A 20843-nucleotide genomic window follows, 5' to 3' on the forward strand; every position below is an offset into this window, starting at 1 on the left:
AAAGGTCCTACAGCTGTTATTTTGTTTAGACTAGCACTTAAGGAATCAACGGCTGCAGTGAATAACCACAAGAAGCTTGTATAGTTTTTATAAGAATAACAACTTGGTGTTATGCATTGATCCTCTTCATTGAGCCTGCAGGTTATAAAATACTAGTATCTCCTTTACAAGTTTCTTGTAAAGGGCACTTGGTATGTATGTTTCTGTACGTGAGTTTGAATGCTTTCTTGTTTATGGATTTATTTTCTACTTAAGTCACTTAAATGATGTTTAGGAGCAATATTATTTCTGGGAGGGTTAGAAATGTTTGGGCACTGAGCTATTAATATTTGTCCTCAAACATTTGTATTTCAGTGATGAATCGGCCCAGATAGCATTTTGTGAAGATGTTCAGAAGTACAAGTTCATTCATCTAGTGGTTTATGTCCAAGAGAATAACATTCTTTTGGAAGTATTTGCCATGTACAGAGTACTGGATTGAACCACTACATGCTTAATTTAATTAAGACTAGAAACAGGTAAAAATAAAATATATCCAGGGGTATAATTACTCTTTGGAATTAGAATATAATATGCTTTAAGGGATTCTACTAAAGAGTTATAAAATGCAATTTAAAAAATATCAGCTGGGAACATTAATAAAGCAAAAAATTTCATAAAAGTGGTTGCATAACTCAGTAACTTGTCCACCACTGTGGTTACATTTGAAGCACTAGTTGGAGTCAGAGATTGTCTGTTTTCCTCAGTTTTACATAGATATTTTCATATTTACAACCCTTCCTTGAATACTCTGTGCTAGGTCTTCATTATTTGTCAGGAGAAGACCTTGTAGTTGGTCACGATACTTTAACAATGAGCTTGTGAAAACTGTGCAAACCAATACTAGTTATTTGCATACCTCCCTCTGAAAGCATACAAATTCTGTGCTAACCAATGGAGCTGTCAAATTACAACATTGTTTATCTAAGATAATTGCTTATAATTACTTTTTTTTTTTTTTTAAGTCACTTTTCACTAAGGAGAACCAATTAATAGTTTTCAAAAAGTGGTAGACTAACAAAACTTTTGCTGGTTTTCAAGACATTGTAGAGAGCTTGATATATCTGTGCACTGTGAGTTTTCTGGAAGCATAATAAATAACTGTTACCTAAAATTTTGTTACAAAAAAAATCTGACTACATAACACAAAATTCTCCTGGGACTGGGTAGGAGAGAGGTAGAGTGTCTGAAGCAGTAATATAGATCTGGCCAAAAAAAAGAAAATTTTACTTCTAGTGTGCAGACTTCCACTGAATCTGGTGTTATTTCCCCTCAGATGTTAGTTGTGAGGGGGATCTTTGGTTAGTTGTCAGACTGACTACAAAGATGGCAGCAAAATGATATACAGCAGGACATTACTAGTAGAAAAGGAGCAGAATAAAATCCTTTCATTTTGATTTATTCAATTAAGTAATCAACAAAGTCACCATGAATGGTAGTGTTGCTCTGTGACCACTTCCCATCATGTCACGCTGTGAGAATGTTTCTTAGTCAAAGGTTCTAATGTTGACTTTTTTTTTTTTTAGAACTACTAAAATTTCAATTTGAATTAGATTTTTTTAAGCACCTAATCATACTTTCTTGTGAAAAAGAGAGATAGGAACCAAAGTGACTGTTATTCAGGAATATCAAAGAAGGAAAACTGACATGTCTGAATTCACACTTGGTCTTCTTACACATCTGAGCCTTTGGAACAGTGGGATAGATAATGATTCGAGCCCCTTCACAGCTGTTGAATGTAATGAAATGCAGAATCCCAGTAGCTTCTAGTTTTAATTTCAATAAATCAAGTTTATATTTAGAAAGACAGGCCTAAGAATGCAGAAGAGAATAAAATGATTTTTGTGTCACAAAGGAGCACGCTCCATCTATGCTGAACTAGCACTAGAGGGAAATCACACCTTCATTAGACATAGCGCAGATAATGGGTCACTTATTCAGCAGAAATGAAACATTTGTAAAGGCTTTATTATAATTATTATTGTTTCTTGTGCAGATTATAAAACATATATATATACATTTATTTTTAAATAGCTAGAAAAGGATATAATCTATCTGAACACTACTTCTAATGGTTCTGAAGTAGTGTTTGTTATATTGTACTTGTTACTTGTGTGACAACCTTATATTTCTTCTAAAATAAGAAATGTTTTAATTTGCTTTAAGAATGACTTCATTTTACTTGATATATTGTTTATTAAGTGAACTTGTTTTAAAAGTAAAGAGGCATCAGAGCTATCTGTCATCTTTACTTTGACATGACAGTTTCTGATGTGTAAACACAACTAACATAGTGGAAAGCTAGCATATCTCCTGAACCATTTAGATGATTCTTTGCAGGGCAGCTGCCATAAGCTGTGTGATTTTTCCACTGCACTCTTCTTCAGTCAGTTCCAGTATTCATCATTGGTTCACCTTTAATAGAACTTCTTCATTATAATTTCTGTCACCAAGCTTTTCCTCTCCCCTCACTTCTATGCCAGGTTGTGCCAGAGAGGGTATATAATGCCTGTACATTATGGATATTGTTCTCCAAAACACAAAAACAAAAAACAAAAAACAAAAACAAAAACAAACAAACAAACAAAACACACACACACATAAAAAAAAAAAAAAAACACCCAACAGATTGCAGCCCTTAGTGTTTAAACAAAGATACAAGTCTTGCAGAAAGGGGGGTCACTACAGGGCCCAGAGTTGTTTGTGGAGCCTGCACAGGCAATTGACCATGTGAAACAGCAGTGTACATTTCTCTAGTAAAACTGACTGCAGTATTGTGTCAGGTGTAAGGGAACTGAATTTACATTGCTCTGCAGTAATTGCCTGCAGCTCTCTGTTTGAGAAGGCTTCAGCTGAGCACAACACATCAGTTTTTCTGTTACAAGCTAGCCAAAAAGGAATGAATGCATGTCCAAAAAGGAATGAATGCATGTGGTGGGTGCTCTGTCACCTGAGGTTGTCCCCTGAGGTTCCTGCATTCTCTTAAAAAACTTAAATAAGTAAGACAGTGCTAGCTATGCCAAGGGTGTGGAGAGCACTCACTCTAGATCTAGTTACACTTGGGGTCAAAAAATAAGTGTTGTCAGGAAGTTTATTTTCTTTTCTAGAGCTGGCCATAAAATAAGGCAATTAACATTTCTTTAAATTCAAAGGACAGTATACAAATTTAGTCTGCAGAAGTTCTTGATTTGTTTCATTATATCATTTCAGAATGTCATTTTTTTGTTGTTGTTCGTTCGTATAAACTACATCATATATCATTTTCCTCTGGATTTTGATGTGTGTTTTTTTTACTGACAGCATTAGAGAATGTCAGCTGTATTTGCAAAAAAATCTCCTTTAGAAGATATCTTTTTTTTTTTTTTTTTTTTTTTTTCCTTCTCAAAGGTCTTTCTTGAGTCTTTGTTATTAACTCATTTGAGTAGCTGGTTGGTTGCTGCAGACTGTTTATCTTTTCTAATATATCTCTCCTGGTATCTGTGGAAATTCTGCTGTGTCCTGATGGCTTGGTGGAAGCACCTAGGGAAATAATGCATAAGTTTGCATAGCAATAAGGTGGTATCCTGTGGTGGTTTTAATCGGGTGGGCAGCCGAGTTCCAACAGGGCTGCTCTCTCACTCCCCCTCCTCAAAGGGGAAGGGGGAGAAACTACAATGAAAAGGGCGCAAGGGTTGAGATGAGGACGGGGAGATCGCTCAACAATTATCGTCATGGGCAGAACAGACTCAGTGTAGGGAGATTAATGAAACTTATTACCTATTACTAACAAGCTAGAGCAGTGAGAACTAAAAGCAAGCTAAAAACACCTTTCCCCCATCCACCCTCTTCTACCTCTTCCCCCCAAGCAGTGAAGAGGAACAGGGAATGGGGGCTGCGGTCAGTCCCTGACGGTTCTTCAGTCTCCGCCGCTCCCTCACGGTCCCTCCCTGCCCCTGCTCCCCGTGGGGTCCCTCCCACGGGATGCCGTCCTTCCCGAACTGAGCCTGCGGGGGCTGCCCACAGGCAGCAGCTCTTCAAGACCTGCTCCCACACGGCTCCGTACCACGGGGTCCATCCATCCCCCAGGAGCAAACTGCTCCAGCACGGGTCCCCCACGGGTGGGCGGCAGCTCCCCCCAGACCCCCTGCTCCTGCGTGGGCTCCCCTCCACGGGCTGCAGCTCCGGCCCGGGGCCTGCTCCTGCGGGGGCTCTCCACGGGCCGCAGCCTCCTCCAGGCCACATCCACCTGCTCCACCGGGGGCTCCTCCACGGGCTGCAGCGTGGAGATCTGCTCCGTGTGGGACCCATGGGCTGCAGGGGGACAGCCTGCTCCACCAGGGGCCTCTCCACAGGCCTCTGGGGAACTGCTGCTGCCTGCCTGGAGCACCTCCTGCCCTCCTGCTGCACTCACCTGGGGGGCTGCAGGGCTGGTTCTAATTCATTTCTCTCTCCCAGCTGCTGTATAGCAGTGTTTTTTGTTTGTTTGTTTGTTTTGTTTTGTTTTGTTTTGTTTTTCCCCTTTCTTAAATATGCTCTCACAGAGGCACAAACAACAACACTTACTGGCTCAGCTCTGGCCAGCAGCAGGGCCCTTTTCTAACATGGGGCAGCTTCTAGATTCTCCTCACAGAAGCCACCCCTATGGCCCCCCGCTGCCAAAACCTTGCCACGTAAACCCACTACATACCCCCAGAAGAAGAACCCTTTCTCAGTTACAATAATATTTACAAGGGACACACTGGATCCAAATGTTCTTCGGCAACATCCAACCTCCATATCAACTCAGTCTGAGTAATGAATTCTTGTCTGTGAACTGTTTGTGTCAGACTACCTTTTTGTCTCACCAAACCTCCAGGAACCAATTGTAATTTCTTTAAATATACTGGATTTACTACACATACCTTGTAAGGGCCTTTAATTTCTCCACCTTCCTATAGATTATACATAGCACAGAGCCCTCTATGTCTTACACAGCCAAGATATTTGTTATTATGATTTTGTATTCAAACAGGTCAATAGGTTTTATGAGACTTGTGGCGCTTGATTGGAAGAGCAAGGAGTGCTGAAAGAACTCAATATCCAAAGGATTAAAAAGATGATACTTTATGTCTCAGAATGTGGATATATTTAATGGAAACTACATGTCTAGAAACATCCAGCAGTAGTAGATACAGTGATGTACTCTGACTTTTGGAAGCTGTGCTGTAGTAATAAATCGTAGACAACTCTGTAATCTCTAGACAAATAGGAAAACTTCTATCGAGATCATTACCCCTCTCAGCAGTGAGTTTTACTCTACCTTGCTGATGGCATATGTAGGTGTATATATATATAAAGTATATAAAAGTATGTAAAACCTTGGAGGGTAACAATGGCACTGTTGGTTAATATGGTGTGGAGAAGACAGGTTTTTTTTTTTTAGTATAAAGGAACTATACTCAATCAATGCTTCAATCAATTATTTTTGCCTCAGTCCATTTTACTGTCCACAGCTTCAGCAACCTTGCAGATGATCGTCATTTCACACAAAACAGCAGATTGACAACTTGGATAAATCACAACACAGAAATTGCCACTGTAAATTAGTAGTTATCTATGAACTGCACTGGAGAAAAAAGACTTTTTACTTCTTTCCTGTTTTATGAAAATCAATTTAAATAGCTGTAGTACTTAGTTTCTAAAGGATAAACTGACTTAAAAGCCCTCTTATATTGAAAAGTGAATACATTGTAGTGAAAAATGTTGAAAATTACATGTGATTTGTATAGACTTGCTAGAGATAGCAATATGAACTTCTATTTTTTATATAAAATCAAGAAATTTGCAGTCAGTTTAGAGTCAAACAAAAGCTGAACATATGGCTGATTTGTAAAGTGAATACACATATTTATATGGTGTTGTCATCAAGTATTTATTATAACACTCTATAAAAAAGGAAATGCAGTACTGATGTTCCTATAGAAATTACAGGTCTATGTTTGTTCTTGTACCTGACTTTGAGATCTGAATATCTTAGCAACAGGTTAATAATAATTTGTGAGAATTGTGTTCTTTCCAATAATCTTTGAGGTATACTGTGAAAACACATTTTTTTCAGCTGTTCACATGTACATGTACGCGTTTACACAGTCTGTGTGATAAGTACAATTTAGGGCTCTCTAATGCAATGCACAGAAAAAGGGGTAGCTAATGTTCCACTAACAACTTGACATAGATTAGATTTTTTTTTCTGTTTTTGGTGCTACAGGCTATCAGAACTCCCTTGAAGTCAATGATGACATAATCCAAAAGATTAATCCTATTTGCATTGAATTATGTGGAGTGTATTCCATATAAAATGTTTACAGAATGGTATTATTGGTAGCTCTGTTGCTCATCAGGATCTGGGGTGTTTTCCATAAGGGTAATTTCTTTGTATCCTGGGTGAGGGATAAAGGGAGAGATAAAGTTCCTGAATGCAAACTGAATATGAACGAGAAAGACCGGGCCAATTAACATAGTGTGAGAAAAATGAAGAAAAGACAAAGGGACTTTTTAAATCCATGTTAAAGGACAATGATGTTTTAGAGACCAGGACAGACTACGGATTACAACCTTCCTGTTTGGTTTCATTTTTATTTCTCCATCTAATAAAAAATGTTAGTAATTTGGTACCAGTCAATTTTTCTGGTCCTTTTGAGGGACAACAGCTTCTTGTGCCCCCTGTAATAAGCATCTGTATCTTTACTTTAGCCTTCCAGAATACATAAGGGACATAAAGGATTTTGTAGAAAAAACACCAATGGAATGAGAGAGAAAAAAAAAATGTCTTTGGCCTAAACTATACTTTGTAAGTAATAATTTTTATGTCCTTGCTCTGGTGGAAAAGTATTCACAATTTATGCAGAAATAAACTGAAATATAAGAACAGGCCACAAAACTCTGGGGACAAACTATTTCAACAGTGTTTGTCAGTTCTGTGCAAATCTTTGCATTATCAGAACAGTGACTGAAGATTTTGTATGTGACTTCCAGGCCACCGTCTCCTGCTTTACTCATACCTCACGTCTGAATTAAACATCATCATTTTGACACACTTCTTATCTCCATGGTTTGAGATAGCAGCTTGTCTCCAGCGCATCAGCTCTGAGCAAAGAGCTTCTTGTTTTTAAAAAAAGCAATTAAAAATAAATGATTTTTTTTTCAATAAGAATGTGTTATTCCTTTGCTGTTGAGATAAAACTTAAATTAACCTAGAAAGTGCTTCCTTCACTGTACTATCCAAGATAAAGCAACCCCCTCGTGAAAGGCAAGAAATACATTATTTGTATCACATTCTACTTTTCTATAGCTAGAAGCAATCTCTGAAGAATAAAACTAAATTATCTCAGAGAAGCTGTCTTTTTAAGGATCTTGTCAAAGTGTCTACTTTCAAAGGATCACCTTAGCTTTTAAAGCATGTCCACTTTCCAAGAGTAAAATTGAACAAATCTCAGTTATCTCTGAGTATCCGACTTTCTACAGTTGTGTTGCAGGAAAAGATACTTCAGCAGAATGTTTGAGCTGGCTGGATCTGAAAGATAAATTTCTGGTTTTATACCGTATTGTACTCAGACTTGTGTAAATTTACTTGTCTCTTTTTTACCTATTATGATCTCATTTTACTTTCCAAAAGGGGAAAAAAAAAAAGAAAAAAAACACTGCAGTATATGCAAGTCAGACTAGACCATCCCTTTAAGTTAGCATCCGGTAACCCTGGCTGCATCTGATAATTTTAGTGATTTTACAATCTCATGAATCATAAACCCTGGTTGCATAAAGGAAATTTCTGTTTAGGGAAATTGTTAAACTCCATGATAAATTCTGTTATCCCAGTCTTCTTCATTTGTCTCCTTCATGACAGTACATATACATAATATACCTTCAACAAAAAGGCATCAGGAGCGAGAAGATTTGGAGAGGCAGCTCATTTAGTATGAGTAGACTAAGCACTGCGGGGCTTTCTTACACATACTCTGTCACCAGAATATGGGCAGAACCCAAATAACCCATGTCTACATAATATTCATCATCCAGAGAGTCCTAAGTCCTGGAAAAAGACCTAAAACTGTATATGTGGTTAGACCACAAAAGGTAACCCAAAACCACAGGATCTAGAGTCTACATTATTATTTATGGCTAAAATTAGCTCATGAGATTCTTGCATTTTACTTTTACATCTTACTCTTTCATTTTAAGCTTTGAACTACTAGTCGCTAAACTGTAACTATTCTAGCTATTAGAGCTTTCTTTTAGTCTGTATGAACCACTCTACTGCCTTTCCAAGATATCATGAAAAAGCAAGGTATCTGGGACTATTGTCCCTATTCCACTCTGAACATGGCATGAAACTTTCCCTGTCACTGCCTGAAAATTTAATATTTCAGCAAACTTAAAGCAAGACAACAGTATTGGTGAAAAGCATGTAGTGACTGCTGTTCTGCAAGACTCTCAAAGGATTAAAACTCTTCTCAAAAAAAAAAAAAAAGCAAGAAAAAAGGAGTTATTTTGTGGCAGATAAGATACAGAAGTATACAGTTATTAGTAACGTACATAAAGGGGACAGAAATAATTTTTTTTTTTTTCAACACAGAAACTAGAAGGCACCAAGCAAAATCATCCAGAGTAGGAGGATAAATGAGGAAGATGGTATTCAATTAAGGCATAATTAAAGGGTGAAACTCATTACTATAGGGTTTTATGGGTGGCAAAAAATGAAAGTCTAGCAGACATTAGGTAGCATAAATATCCAAGTTCATCTAGTTCAGGGAAACCTGAAGATGCCAGTAGTTGGAAGCTGGCAGGATAACACTGAGAATGTGCTCCTGGGTGCTTGCTATATTTTATTCAGCTTTCTGAGAGCATCCTAAGCGAGTAGTGGATGTTTTACAGGGAGAGTTAAACTTGGTTCAGAAGATGATACGCAGTCAGTTTCTCCAGATTTTCCTTATTCCCTCTCCAGTAACAAATATGAGATGAAACATCAGTTTTTGCTTGCAGAAAACATTTTTAACCTGATACCATAATACCATACAGTTGAATGGCTTCTAAATTTTCTAATGCTAACTCCTAATTTCAGTGGTACATTGGTAGGAAAAATTAAGAGTGACAGGCAGTTAAGACTACCTTCCTACAATGGAGACATCAGTAAAACAGGATTTTATTAATGCATTATTTTCTTGAGTGGTTGCTCAGGTATTTCTGCATAGTTGACATCTCGAGTATCTCCAGTTGTTGGCTCCTGTAAGTGGTTTGGGTTATTTTGAAGGCTAATACTCAAAGCTTTCATAGTAGGTTACTTTTTTTCATATATTACTTTTCTCATGGAGTCTTCAGAGTTGATGTCCACAGCCCTATCCTTTTTTCTTAGTGCTGGTTGATAAAAATCTAGTGAGGAAATTTAAAAGTTTGAAATCCAGTACATGTAGAAAAAAAATTGTTTTAAACTGATTTGGGGTGACAGATGGCTCACAATAGCTGTGTTCCAAGGTTATTCTTGAATTCAAGGGTGAATTCATTGCCTTTCTAGAAGTAAACATGCACAAAAATATGATAATATTATGTAACTTAAATTCTATATCTAGATATTTATAACAAATAACTACTGTAGGGAACAAGGAGAAAAAAATGTTTGAACTCACTTATCAGACAGTATTTACTGTGCAGTGTACAGTTCATCTCTCAGTTCAAGAGAACCTTGATAAAAAAAAATGATTGTGTAGCAAACGAAAGCCACAAAATGAAAGGTGGGTCATGGGAATTTGTTTCAGTATTAAAGCTATAAGGCTTTAATATCTTCACATAGGTCATGAATTGTTCTCCCTTATGTAATATTTTGGGGGACTAAAAATTATCCAGTAAGATAAGTAATCTTGAAAGCAAAACAAATGACTCTTCCACTTTTCAATAAAGAAATATGCTGATCTCTCTTTTGAATGATATATTTCAACACTTTCATTTTATTACTACTCTTGTCTCAAATCAAGGAAGTTCAATGACACTTTTTTTTTTTTTTTTTTTTTTGGCTGTGCCAAGTGGTTTGGAAACATCACCAGAGATGATGTACTTAAAATATGGATAATTTTCAGAGATGTTGGTAAGAGTACAGTGTATTTATACATGGGAAGCAGAAACAAAATGCAGAAAACCTTATACTAATATGTTAGCACAGTATTATGATCTCCCTACAAAAGCTGATATGAAAGGATGACTATAGCCTATTTTTATTGCAAGTTCCTCATGTAGCTGAAACTGAAAGCATACCTTGTGATGACTTTTGCTCAAATGATATGAAGGAGATATGATGGAATATATAAAAAAGCTTCCCTCAAAATTGTGTATGTCTGTACACGCTAGTAACCCTAACTTGTATAGAAAGTTCCCTTTCTAGAGGAAGACCCAGTATCCGCAGATGAACTGTTATAACATCTGATAGCAGCCCTTTACAATGTGTACCTGCTAAATATTCTAGTTAAGTTACTATGAGGAAATAGTTGAAATTCCCTTGGAAAATTTCTTAGTATTTTGTATTTGCAATGAACATTTTGGTTCATTAAAGCTCTTCACTTAATATATGGAAGGAAGCTGTGAAGAGTACATTGACTAGGTAGAGTTCCCACAGAATGGATAGCTCATATTCAGTCTAGGATTTCAAATAGTCTTTCTAGTAATCCAAGTATAAATTTTGCATGTTTCCAGAGAGAATATCCTAAGGCATAGCTAATTAGCTTTGCATCCTTTTGCTTTTAAGGTATTTGCTTAAACGTCGTCCAGATCAGGACTATTTACATATTTTGCATTCTAGAAGAATGGTTGTAAGTAACTTCAAACTTAAAATTTCCACAGGCACATCTTGCAGCATTTGATAGATAAAGCAGGGGCCAGAATCTGCACCCATTGCAAGATATAAATTGCTTATTTCTCATACGTTGTAAATGAAGCATATAGTGCATATGGGAGACTTTACTCTCATATTGCAAGTAAATACAGAATGGGGATAAAAAGACAAAATACAGACTCCAAAGGACTAAATAAGAAGTTTTCAAAGTTAGGGTTTTGAATACACACATATATATCACATTTATAGTATTGAACAATTTTGTGATACTTCATGTATCTGGATAGGCTGGATTGATGGGCTGAGGCCAATGGGACGAAGTTAACCAAGGCTCAGCGCTGGGTCCTGCTCTTGGGGCACAACAACCCCATGCAACGCTACATGCTTGAGGAAGAGTGGCTGGAGAGCTGCCCAGTTGAAAGGGACCTGGGGGTGTTGATGGATAGACAGATGAATATGAATCAGCAGTATGCTAGTGTGGCCAAGAAGGCCAATGGCATCCTGTCCTATATCAGAAACACTGAGGCCAACAGGACCAGGGAGGTGATCATCCCCCTGTATTGCCTCTGGTGAGGCTGCACCTCAAGTACTGTGTTCAGTTTTGTGCCCCTCATTACAAGAAGGACTTCGAGGTGTTGGAGCATGTACAGAGAAGGGCTACAAAGCTGGTGAAGGGCCTGGAACGCAAGTCCTATGAGGAGCGGCTGAGGGAACCGGGGTTGTTTAATCTGGAGAAGAGGAAGTTCAGAGGAGACCTTATGGCTCGCTACAGCTACCTCAAAGGAAGTTATAGCGAGATTGGGGGTCAGTTTCTTCTCCCAAGCAACAAGCAATAGAAAAAGAGAAAATGGCTTCAAGTTGTGCCAGGGGAGGCTTAAGTTGGATATTAGGAAAATTTTCCTCCTAGTTTCTTACTAAATGGTTGTGACATTTGGAACAGGCTGCCCAGGGAATTAGTTAAGTCACCACCTCTGGAGATATTTAAAGGATAGATAACTGCGGTGTTTAAGGAAATGGTTTAGTGGTAGACTTGGCAGTGCTAGGTTAACGGTTGGACTTGATGATCTTACAGGTCCTTCCCAACCTAAACAATTCTATGATTCTATTATTCCATTCATATAAACATATATGTATATATGTCCAATGCATATATTTGCATGTCTATATCATATGCATATATAATCAGAACTCTAACATTTAAAACCTTTTGTTATATATACATATATATACAAATTTATATTTATACTCAAATTTATATTCATATATTGTGTATATATATATACAATCTATATAGTGCATATGGGAGAACTATCCTCCATTTAGGCTTATAGCTCCTTTAGGCTATCTGAACACCAGTGCTATGGCGTCTTATTTGAATCAGTTCACAAGAACCGCATTTACCATGAGTAGTTTTGTAGCTTTTTTTTATTATTTTTTTTTTCAAATGAAACTATTTAGCAGAACCTTCAGTCATTCTTAGCTGCTTTGAAAATGATTTTTTTTTAGACTGCATGATTCACTCACAGGCAGTTTTGCCCAGCTTTACACACAAGAGAAGACACCAGCTTTGCAAAAAGATTGTCTGTGTATTAAGTTCCATGGTTTAGGTGCACAGTAATTTTTACCTTTGAGGTATCTGAATATTGTTTCATATATTTTAGTACCAGAATCAAGAAAACATTTGTAACTACTGTATTGCAAAATTTTCCATACAAGTATGGTAAACATCCTTAGAGCAAAGCATATTATAAATATAAATCGTTAGCTTGAAGTTAAATGTTCATTGATTAGCTCTAGCTGACAAAAATTTCCTCTTAAATTGATTAAATTGATGTATTGGCACAGGTATACAAAAATATCAATCCTTGGTTGATGCAATTTCAGTGAAAGTACGAGAGTATGATTTCAGACTTCAATATAACAAGATACTGCTTTGTCTAATCCCTTACCATATTTAAAGCTTAGCCATAGTTATCTGCTGTAGATCTGCAAAGAAGGCATTTGAAATTACAACAAATCTGAATGGATAGCAAATGGGTTGACCCGGAAATCTCTGTTTAATCTTTTCTTGGCTTTCATCAGCAAATCAGTTCCTGTTATGCAATCAGGCTTCAGAGTTATCAACTAGGATTTCAGCTGGTGACTGCAAATATGCCATATGGTATAAAAAGAGTATTTGGTTCTTAGGTTGTACAATATATGTCATGCTTATGGTTTCTATTTTTATATCGTACTGACATATCGCATATGTAGTACTGAATCTTTTTTATAGCTTTTTTTTTATTAAAGCAGTTTTTCTGTATTCCCATTCTGTAGCACTTCCCTTGCTTATTTTTATATTTGCTTTTCTTTTCAAAGTTCAGAGCAACCTTGCATCCAATATGAAGAAAATAGTACAAAATAAAGCATGGAAAAATGAGAAAATAATATTTCAATAAAAAAATCACAGAACTATGCTTTCACTAGACTTCCCAGTTGCTACATAAAGTACTCTCTAAAGCATTTTCCATTATGTTTATACATACTGATTTTGATAGAATATTCCCTACTTGGTAGAACTGCACTCTATTTCTTCACTCTGCAAATGTAGGATGTGGGTTTGCTTGCTTACTTTGTTGGTAATGCTGTATTAGATACTCAGTATAAAATAACAACTCTTAACTAAAAATTGGGCTATATAGCTAGGCATATGGCTTTTGATTGCAGAAATCTGCTGCCAGCATGATCCTACCCGTTGATTTGGTGGGAGACAGTTCCCTGTTATAGAACTACTGTCTATCAATAGAGATACACATAGATGCACTTCATTTTAAAATAGATATATAGTAAATAACAAAAGGATAGCAGCATTTTGCTTTCTGTAGGAAAAAATGCATTATAAAAAAAAGCATTATGCGAAATTCTTTAAAATGTTTTTCATTCTTATTAGGTAGCCCAAAGAAAGGAGGGTGTTGTGGTTTAACCCGGCTGGCAGCTAAACACCACACAGCCGTTCGCTCACCCTCCCCCCTCCCTCTCTGGGATGGGGGAGAGAAACGGGAAAGTGAAGCCGGTGAGTTGAGATAAAGACAGTTTATTAAGACAGGAAAATAATAATAACAATAATAATAATAATAGTGATAATGGTAATAGTATTAACAATAATAATGTGTAAGAAAACAAGTGATGCACAACGCAATTGCTCACCACCCGCTGACCGATGCCCAGCCTATCCCCGAGCAGCCGGCCCCCCACCCCGGCCAGCCACCCCTATATATTGTTTAGCATGACGTCAGATGGTATGGAATACCCCTTTGGCCAGTTTGGGTCAGCTGTCCTGGGTCTGTCCCCTCCCAGCTCCTGCTGCACCCCCAGCCTGCTCGCTGGCAGGACAGAGCAAGAAGCCGAAAAGTCCTTGGCCTGGTGTAAACACTGCTCTGCAACAATTAAAACATCAGCATGTTATCAGCGCTCTTCTCATCCTAATCCAAAACATAGCACCCTACCAGCTACTAGGAGCTACTTAACTCTGTCCTAACTGGAACCAGGACAGAGGGGTTTGGAGAGAGATTTCAGGATGAGTCTTTCTTCTAAGAAGCTTTAATCATTCACTAGTCACCTTTGGTCAGCTCCCTAAACACTGACCCTCTCTGTAAAATTTCTGTCAGACTGGGGTATTGGCAACTTGTTTAGCAGGATAATATATGTTATCTCCTGCATACAGGTATAAGAAACATGATATAAAAATCTGGTGTGTGCATGGGACAGATACACAACCACATACTTCTGTTGCTGAGAGGCTAGGGTCTTGCAGGATGACAAATTTCAAACCTTCCTAGGAGTAAAGATATATCGTCAAGTAGACTTTCCTGGTGGTAGACTATGTAGGGACAACCAAGGAAGTTAAATGGAGACCATATATAAATTAACCAAGAAAATAATTTTATTTAAATGAAGACAGAGTGCAAAATAATGAACTAGCAGTAAGTTGTCAAGGTATTTGCATATAAAATAGTGTGCGCTGTGCAAGCAGAGGTCTGATATTTTCCCCTTTGTCAAGTGTGTATTATGTTTTGCCCTTGACTGCTTGTTAGAACTTTTTGCCCTTTGGATAGTCTAGATGACAATTACTGGCCACTGATATGTTCAGAGGAATGTCTGTTCTCTCCTGTCAGAAGCCCATTGAATATAACCCCTGAATATTTTTCATGTTGATTCATATACATATGAAGGAGATTTTTTTTTTTTTTGGTAAAACAGTAAAAACTTCAGTGATGAGAATGTCCAGGGATTTCTAGAAGAGATATTAATTTAACCCTACTTAATTGGCCTCTTATTGAAAGTTTCCAGGAGCTTTCCTACACACAAATTCTATTACTTGAATGGTCAAGGCACAACAGTGAAAATTACTGCTAGGTTACCAGTTAGATCTTAACAGGTGTTCCACAAGACAGTGAGAAAGACTTAACACGGAAGTTTTATTTTGTGATTGCTGGACTATCTGATCTTATTTAAAAATTTAAGTTCTGGATAGTAATGTTGAAAAGCTGAAAATATGAATTAAGCTCACTAACCAGAGGGCAAATTAGGAAAGTTTACACCTTGTAATTAAAAATAAGCAACAATAAAAATGCATATTGCCCTGTCTGAATGCAGAAAATTCACCTTATTCTTTCCTCTTCTACCCTGCTTTTGCATTTCCTATTAAAAAATAAGTCAAAGAGCTCTTTACTAATGGGTTTGCCTCATGGAGTATGTGTGTATCACTACAACACAGTTATATCCTGTAGAATTTGTATGCACATCTCTTCAATCAATCTATTGTAAATATTGTATAAGCTATAACTTTTCTGTGGTTTACTAACAGAGATTTGCAATATTTTTCAGTTAGTCACAAATTCTTTTTCTGGGCAGTAATAAGATGTGCTATTACTCACTGCTTTGTTCAGTTGACCGTTTTATTTAAAGACAGATCCTTCAGGTGCTGCTCTTCAAATTACAGTTGTATTGCATTTAATGTTATAGTCTCTTGCCAGTATGTGACATATTAATGAAAGTATTGCTCAGCGAAATCAATAAACTAAAAAAACTCTATATCTCAATGATTTTTCACATTGTTCTCACTGCCTTTAATTTGTATTTCTGAGCAGGATTCATTAGAATGTCAGATATGTTTATTTAACTAGCGCTGTATTTATTTTTTTTCCTTAAAAACAAAAGTGGGGAAAACCTCACCATAGTTGAGAAATATTCTCATGGTCCTTCTGTATGATGAAAACCAGGGAATGAGTTAAAGACCTTTATAGCTGAAAATTATTCCGTTTTTCTTTCAAAATCTTTCAAACTGTAGCAATTGTATAATCATAGAATCATTAAGGTTGGAAAAGACCTCCAAGGTCATCTGGTCCAACCATCTCCCTACAACCACTATCACTCACTAAACCATGTCCCTAAGTACCATGTCAATTTTTCCAGTTTTGTTGCCTTAGGGAAGTGAAATATATTAATCATAACATGATGGAAATTACGACTCCTAGTGAATCAAGTTTTTGTTTGTTTGTTTGTTTGTTTGTTTGTTTGTTTTTCTTGGGAACTACCTCAAAAGTTAAGGAAGAGAAAATTAGAGGACCTGTTGTTTCTAGTATTTATTTAAATTCTAATGCCTAATTTTGCATATATAATTTGGCATTGCCCACTTTTTCTTAATGATCTTTGAAGATGAATATCATAAATTACATTTAATTGTTCATGTAATTTATAAATAATATAATATGCCATTTTAGTTATTTTAAGTATTGTGGCTTAGACTCTCAGAGCAGTTTTAACAATGGGAAGAACCATATTAAAAGCCTATGTAGATGGCACAGAGTTTAGGGATATGACAAATGTCCTCCAGATTAATAGTATATATATTCTGTGGGAGAGAAATTTAAAGATCTCAAGTCAGTAGCAGTTCAGGAGCAATGCTCAATGTTCAGCAAGACACTAACGTGAAAATTAAAATGACTTTGTGGGAGTTCTTTATTTTTTATGCATGTGCTTACAGAACTGTATAGCAGTGATCTGATTTAAAAGACTTTTAGATTTTAGATTTTTAATCCTTCTAATTTTAACCACAATATCTGTAAGACATTCTGTGAGAAACAATCTGCAGCCAAACACAGGCTCAGATGAGAATATTAATGAAGTAGCATTTTTATTCATGATTGCAATGGCGGTGTCCTGCAAGCAGGAATGTGCAGCAAAAGTGTATCATAAACTTATAACCCCCTATTACCCAATGCTTGATTCCTCCCGTTTCCTCATTGGCTGAGTACTACAGGTTCACAACATACTCAACTCTTGTTACCATATACATATAATTTTATTTGACCAATCTTTAATTTCTCCTTTTCCCCCTTCTTTCTCCTCTCGTGACAGTAGGGGCCTGTGACTTTTTGGTTTTGCTCATTCCATAACTGCTTGTTTTTCTTAGCCATCCTCCTTATTTTGGAACAGTGGGACCTTCCACTGTCCCCTTATCTGCTTAACATTCCCCCTACTGTTATGCCACTGTTATGCCTGCTCAATCATTTTTGAATATGCAATATTAGTGGAACTTTTCACTGCAAAAACACAATTTTAATTTGCACAATTCCTCCTTTATTTTTTCAATATACTAAAGTGTTCTGTACTATCATAAAATAAATAAATAAATAAATCTGTCTTAGGCAACAGAAATAGTATTGGTTTACTTGAAGTTATTCTCTGAAAAAAAACAAAAACAAACAAAAAACAACAAAAAAAAACAGTGAAGATCACGAAATATTATACATTATACTGTGTGGTAACAAACTGTTGTTATGAGTAAATTCAGTTTTGTGAGGAAGGAACACTACATCTTGTACATACACAGAAAACCGTTCCCAAGGAAAGTACATCTGCTGGTTGAGAGAGAATGTCTCATGCAAAATGGAGTATAGATTAGCTGAATGACTCTGGTTGCAGGGAATGACCTAGTCAGCTGCCCATGGTTACATTACAGGTACTGGAGGCAGTGCTGTGGTGCCTTCTGTTATATCTATAACACTGCCAAGGAAAATTCAGGCTTTGGAAAGACCCCCAAAATGAAGACTTCCTTACCGCAGGAGTAGTTCACATGAACACAAAACATCCTTCAGTAGCAATCCTTAATCTCCATACAAAACCGTGAGATTTTTCCACTGCAACCTCACTTTGGAATGGTGCAGCAAGCAGTGGCCTTTGTGACTTGTTTTGATGTTTTTTCATGTAAGTGCAAATTCTTTGTGATCTCTAGATAAAGAGCTCTTCAGTGGGGTTGACTAGATAGAGGAAGAACTAGTGTGCTGACTGACTAGCTGTTAACCAAGAAACAAATGAGCCAAAAAATTCCAAGCCAAGCTTACAGATAGCTGGCTTCTTACTGTGGAGGAAACACTGCTCAGGCTAGCAGGAGCTGTCAGGTAGTACGAACAGGGACAAATCGGTATGGCCATAACTGGACAATAATTTGAGTGTGGGCACCCACAAGTTTATAAAGCATTTACCTTTAAGCCTTGAAATCTTCAGTTCAGAATTGACCTTAAGCTAGCTGGAACACACTGTTTTGTGTTTTGTGCAGTTGTTCAATCACATACAGAACAGTCTTGAAAGCATGTCTGGGCACAGCACAAATCTAATCCATGCTACTATTTAATCATTTTGTTAATATATTCTTTTATCCAGCTATCCCTCTTCTTCCTCTTCATTTCTGATCTCCCAGTGTCTGATGGTTTGGCTGCAGTGACTGTTACTACAATCTGTGGAACTGTCCTGACGTTTCACTACCACTGCTGCAGGTGGAGCTCAGAAAGGTAATTTACCACTGAATCAAGGCTTGTTATGGGTGCTGAAAATGTTTTCACTGATCATTTTGGTAACTCAGTAAACTTATACATTTCCCTAAGCTTGTAATATTGGTAAATCATTAGTTAATAAATGAAAACTAAATAACAAACTCCTAAAATAGTTTAACATTTCTCAAGCTCCCCCTCCACCATTCACACTCCTTAGATATGCAGGGACACAGAACCTCAGAGTTCTACTCAAGATTATTTGCAAGTCTATTTCAGAAGCAGGAAAGAGGTTTCTGAATCTCTTATCAGCAGCAGTGAAAAAAAAAATATCAATATCTGAAAGCAAATGGCTTTATAATGATGTTGAAGCCAACTTCTGAGCACCTGACACTTGAAACCAATGTTGGAGTTGCAATAGCAGTAGAGCTCCCTATAATTTAATGCTAAGGGTTTCCTTCGCAAAATGAAAGTAATGCTGAACATACCTGGAGAGATTAACTGACAGCTTGAATGAGGAAAGATGGCATTTGTAATCTACAAAAGTGTAAGATGAAAAAAACATAGCATGATAGCATTTCAGAGTACAAAACTGTTTCTATGGTGACTGTTTTCTTCATGGGCTCTTCTTTCTAAGAAATGTATGTGGGTACATGCAATATAATTGTGTGTATGATATAGAGAACAGAGAGGAATTTTAACCATGATTCACAAGCAAATGCTGCAAAACCATTTTTTTTAATGAAGATGTGGGTTGTTTTAAATGGTTGCTTAAGTTTCTAATGAAAGAGATGTCAGAAAAGATTTCTCCATAAGCTTTCCAAGTACCAGTCTAACCTTTAGTGATTTTCTTTTGTTCTGAAACACCTTTCCTGAAGTATTAAAAATAACTCCTTTCTCTTGGTTCCAGGGGACTTCTACTGGCTGTAAGCAAACTAGGAGGTAACTTGTTATTTTCTAAATGATATGGCAGGATATGAATTGTTAGGGAGTATGAAAGAAGAAAAAACTCTGCCTCAAAAACATGCCTTTAAAGTTTTAACTTCAGCTTGGACTGTGAGATGCAAATCTTGATACATGTTACCAGCAGAAGCATGCAGAGTCATGAGAGAAGTAGCAGTAAGCTAAAGAGCCTAAAGGTAATATCGAGTTATATTCATATTTGGGCTGGGTTTTCTGTGTTAGTATGGGTACAAATATGTCTGCAAACACCAAGAAGTCAATAGTGTGGCAGGGATTCAGAATCCTGTAAGACTATAATCAAATGGCAGAGAAGTTCACTAAAATAAAATAAAAATAATTGTTGAAGGAATCAGCAGATGTTATAGCTGCACCCCTCTCAATAATTTACCAAAGTTTGAGTGAATCTGCTGACTGGAAAGTAGCCAGTGTTACATCCATCTACAAAAAGGCATGAGAGAAGGCTCAGGATACTATAGACCTGTTAACCTAACCTCAGTCACTGGAAAAATTACAGAGTATATTGTCGTGGGAGATATCAAAAGGCATAGGTTCATCAAGGGAAAGTCCTACCTTAGTAATTTGATCTCCTTCTATGATAAGGTCACCTGCTTGGTGGATGAAGGGGGGACAATGGACATAATTTTTCTGGATTTTAGTAAGGCCTTTGATATTGACCCTTACAGCATTCTTTTGGACAAATTGTCCAAATGTGAAATGAACAGGTTCAAGCTACACTGGGTGATGAACAGGCTTGACAGAAGAGCTCAGTGAGTTGTGTTAAATGGAGCTAAAACTTGCTGGCAGATATTTAGCAGTAGTTACTCAAAACTCAATTCAAGGGCCAGTCCTGATCAACCAAGATTAGGGAGAGAAGAAACAAGAGTAGATAATTCATGCAAATATGCAATTTACTGTAGAAGAGGTTCTCCTTATCTTTTCTTTTTTCTTTTCTTTTCTTTTCTTTTCTTTTCTTTTCTTTTCTTTTCTTTTCTTTTCTTTTCTTTTCTTTTCTTTTCTTTTCTTTTCTTTTCTTTTCTTTTCTTTTCTTTTCTTTTCTTTTCTTTTCTTTTCTTTTCTTTTCTTTTCTTTTCTTTTCTTTTCTTTTCTTTTCTTTTCTTTTCTTTTCTTTTCTTTTCTTTTCTTTTCTTTTCTTTTCTTTTCTTTCTTTTCTTTTCTTTTCTTTTCTTTTCTCTTTT

This window comes from Anser brachyrhynchus (genome assembly GCF_964034855.1).
Source record: "Anser brachyrhynchus genome assembly, chromosome: Z".
NCBI classification, from domain to species: Eukaryota; Metazoa; Chordata; class Aves; order Anseriformes; family Anatidae; genus Anser; species Anser brachyrhynchus.